Source organism: Micropterus salmoides, unplaced genomic scaffold (genome assembly GCF_014851395.1).
Source record: "Micropterus salmoides isolate LMB-PRFRI ecotype aquatic unplaced genomic scaffold, ASM1485139v1 Ms_hic_scaffold_1953, whole genome shotgun sequence".
NCBI classification, from domain to species: domain Eukaryota; kingdom Metazoa; phylum Chordata; class Actinopteri; order Centrarchiformes; family Centrarchidae; genus Micropterus; species Micropterus salmoides.
The window spans coordinates 552-4,842 of record NW_024041099.1 but is presented as its reverse complement, the minus strand read 5'-3'; the positions used below and the strand labels follow the sequence as shown (position 1 = coordinate 4,842).

Sequence of the window (4,291 nt, the reverse complement as noted above, 5' to 3'; positions counted from 1 at the left end):
ACCAGCATGTATTGTCACTTGTAGACCTCATGCTGTATTTCATTCCATATATTGTATTTCATGCTTTGTTGATGCTTGTATGTTGTTCCTCAAATGTAAGTCGCTTTGGATAAAAGCATCTGCCAAATCAGTAAATGTAATATTGTGTATCTCACCTTTATCACTTGTGTCACTGGTGATGGCCAAACCTGAGGAAGAAGATGAATATTTGACTCTTAAAACCGTATTGATCAAGAAATTATATTCAAACAGGCTTTGCCCTCTAACGGCCTCGATAGGCTTGAAGACAAATCCTTACAATTCACTCAACAATATTTGCATTTATCTTCTTATCCACTCCAGGATGAGCCTGGCAAACCCTGGAAGTGTGAGTTGTGTAGTCCAGAAAAGGCCTACATAATCACATTCAGAATCCCTTTTACTCAGTCAACAACACTGTGATCCAGTGAGACATTCTTTAATCAAAGATGGTTTTAGTAACGACACTTTATTGTCTCAAATGCGTACTAATGAAGATAAAGGCGTGTGACCCTTACCTGAGCAAATCAGCTGCTTCTTCATGCTCCTGGTTACACTGTACATAAAAATAATACTCTTTGCATTTGTTCATTTAGCTGATGCTTTTATCCAAAGCAACTTACAATTGCTAAGTATGTCAGAGGTTGCACGCCTCTGGAGAAGCTAGGGGTTAATTGTCTTGCTCAGGGACACATTGGTGAATTGAACCTGGATCTCTCACACCAAGACATGTATCTTATCCACTGCTCCATAACCAACCGCTCTTTAGTTCAAGGCTGTGAGCAGACATTAAAAATAAAAACTGCATGATTTTAATAAATGCCTTAGATGATACCTAATTGTATGAAACTGTATTTAACTTACTTGAGCAGAAGAATCAACTGTTTGATTTGTTGTATTTTCTTCTTTCTAGTGAGACAAGAAAAATCTGTAGTCTAAAATCTGTAATAGCAAAGACCTCTTTAAAAAATCTAATAAATGCTGTTATTGTTATTGAGATATTATAATCCTTTATCAGTATGAGTCATCAACAGTCCTTGATCTTTGCTCCTGTTATACCATATACAGTATATGTGTAAATCATCTTCACAGTCCTCACATTACCTTTAAGGACTTGAGTCTCTTCTTGAATTTTGCCCTTGGTCCCAACTTTGTGATCAGGTTATTAATTTCTTGATCACAAAGACAGTAAAGACTTTCCTCGTCAATCCCTTCATCTGTAATTTAAAAATGAAAAACTGAGAATTATTTTCTAAGTTAGTGCAGAAAAACTCCTTTAATACAGGATGAAGTATGTGGGGCTCAGCTGTTAATTTTACTATTTATTAAAATTACAGCCTCACAGAGCTCATAGCCTAATTGTATGAGCTCTATCCACATTGATTGTCTATTTTAATTATTTGTCACTTTTCAATCTTGTCTTTTTGTCTTGCTAAAGCCCATCAAGGGTATGTCATTATTGTACTGCAGAAGAATGCTTTAGCATGTTTTATGTCATTATTAGTAGATTCTTAGATGTTTTAGTATTTGTAGGTCATTCCATATATTGTAAAAAACCTGCACTCAACAAAGAAGCATTGTAATACTTTACCTTCAAATCTTTCTCTCAACTCGCTGAGACCCCATTCAGTTAATTTGTTCCGAACAAAATCATCCATGACAAAGAACAGCAACTGGAAGGTGATGAAATAATCAAACATTCAATCATTAGAGCTTGACATTTTCAGACAGTTCAGATGAATTAAATTTAGTTGAAGGCAAAGAAGGAATAATGAAACTGATATGACTCAAAAAATTCTCATAGGATTTAGGAAACACGAGTTTATAGCCTGTTAAACTGTATCTTTGCTTTTCAGTTTTGACGTAAAGGAAAGAAAGGGGTTAAGCTTTACAGACATTGTGAATGAATAAAACGTCTAAAATGTATAAAGTAGCAAAAAGGTGTGCGTTTCACCTGCAGATTTTGAGTATCTACACTGTATAAATAACAAATATTGTGATTGTCATACCGTCCACCAGGACAAATGGGTAGCTTTGTGGAGGAGCTAGACACACTGCTGTCTTCAATCCCAGAGCATGACTGTCCCGTACTTGTCCTCGGTGACATGAACATTCACTTAGACAATTCAAACTCAGCAGACTTCCTGTCTCTGATTCAGTCCTTTGATCTAACACGGGTTCTCAGCCCCCCGACCTACAAAGCTGGCAAGGTGCTAGACCTCGTTCTTGTCCGAACCTGTGCCACAGAGTGCCTAACAGTCACACCTTTACATGTGTCTGACCACCATTTTATTCAGTTCACGGTATGCCTACAGGAAAAGCCCATTCTTCCAACACCATTGTTTCACACTTCTCCCGCTCACTTTACCTCAGTGGTAGCTTCCGCTCTATATTTATGACTGGGTTATTTATAGAAAAAAGTGCTAAAATATGACAGTGGGTTTTACATATAATAATTTGTGAATATAATGCATTGAGGTTTGTGTACTTACATTTTGCCTTTTCCTCTTCAATGCACAAACAGGACTCTGTGTTGTGGTGTCAGCCCAGCTGACGGTGAGTGTCCTGTTTTTTTCTCCTTTTCATCAGTTATTCTACTTTTTCCTTGGTTTTCTCTGTTCTCTGCCTGCCTCCCTGTGTCTCCTCCCCTCTGTGTGCTCTCTCTCTCTCCCTCCGCTCCTGAGCCCAGCCAACGACCTGCGCCTGCACCTCATCAGCCACCTCGTCAGCCTGCCACACCTTATTCTTCTTTAGGGTTTAATGGCGGTTGGCAAACCAGTTTAACGGTGCATTACCGCCACAACTGGACTGGAACGAGGGATTAAGCAGGAAATAAATCCATCCATCCATCCATCGTCAACCGCTTATCCTGCATACAGGGTCGCGGGGGGGGCTAGAGCCAATCCCAGCTGACATCGGGCGCAAGGCGGGGTACACCCTGGACAGGCCGCCAGTCCATCGCAGGGCAGGAAATAAATGAAATAAACAAAAAAAACAAAAATAAACAACATAAATTAAATTATTTTTTCTAACTCAGTTTCTTTAAGAAACTTAATATATGACAATATATCTTGCCTGCTGTTTTCCCCAAGAGACCTGTCAATGACCTGTCACTGTTTTGCCTTCCGTAATGACTGAAAGAGGCGTTCCGTCTTGATAGTGTATCTCCTACACTGAAGGAGAACATGTTCAACCGTTTCTAGTTGGTTACATATATACATTTCCCAGTTGGGTGCTTCCCTATTTTATATAACGAAAGGTTGAGACCTGTATGTCCTATTCTCAGACGAGTGATTATATTTTCTTCCCTACGTTTCCAGCCCACCGTCCTTCCGGCACCAACCTGTCTCTGTACATTATATAGGTGCCTTCCAGTTTCACTATTGTCCCAATGCTCCTGCCAAACTGACTGTGCATAGGTCCTGATAAATGTCTTAGCTTCATCTTTAGTTAATGGGGTTTTTAGGTCTACATGTTTGATTTTGAGTGTTCCTTTGGCCAGAATATCCACCTGCTCATTTCCCTCCACACCAACATGAGCAGGAACCCAAAGGAAGCATGTGGATAAACCTTTTAGCTCCATCCTGTACAATATAAGGAATATGTCATTGAGAATATTGGATCTAAATGATGATTTGCCAGATTTAATACTCATTAGAGCAGACAAGCTATCAGATGCAATAACAGTATTATTTGTTTCCCTCTCTTCTATCCACTGCAGGGCCAGTAATATTGCAGTCAACTCTGTGGTATACACTGACACATGATCTGATATTCTTTTCTTGATATATGACTCACTTGCTGGGATTATACTGCTGCACCTGCACGCCCTGTATCAGGATCTTTGGAGCCATCTGTGAATATAACATGGAGTCTGAGAAATGTAAATCAAAGTAATTCTGTACTATGCTGCATTCTGGAAGTTTCTTTAACATATCGTTCAATTCCTGCTGTATGTTTAGATCTACACTTGGTGTTGGGAATAACCAGGGAGGAATGTCTAATCTAATTGTCATAATCCTATGACTTCTGCCTTTGCATCACCAATCCACCCAAAACTTGTGAAATTTGTCTCATTGTGTTCCCAGCAATCTATTAAAAGACTCTTGGCAGGATGAGAATCACATTGCCCCTGGAGATTAACCAGTATGCCAACATTAGCTTTACTCGCCTGATTCTTAACGGCATTTCTCCCATTTCCACCTGCATTGCTGACACCGGAGATGTTCTGACTGATCCACTGCAAATTCTCAAGGCCTGAGCTTGTAATACA

The 4,291-nt window shown here is 39.5% G+C and overlaps 1 long non-coding RNA gene across 1 annotated transcript; it reads right to left on the bottom strand.

Annotated features, from left to right (window-relative positions):
* Nucleotides 1–822: 822 nt before the first annotated feature.
* Nucleotides 823–2,633, bottom strand: LOC119911193. Its single transcript, XR_005445828.1, has 4 exons — nucleotides 2,511–2,633; nucleotides 1,610–1,691; nucleotides 1,123–1,235; nucleotides 823–927 (listed from the first exon to the last, which is right to left on the bottom strand). It is a non-coding gene; the product is annotated as an uncharacterized LOC119911193 (long non-coding RNA).
* Nucleotides 2,634–4,291: the final 1,658 nt, after the last annotated feature.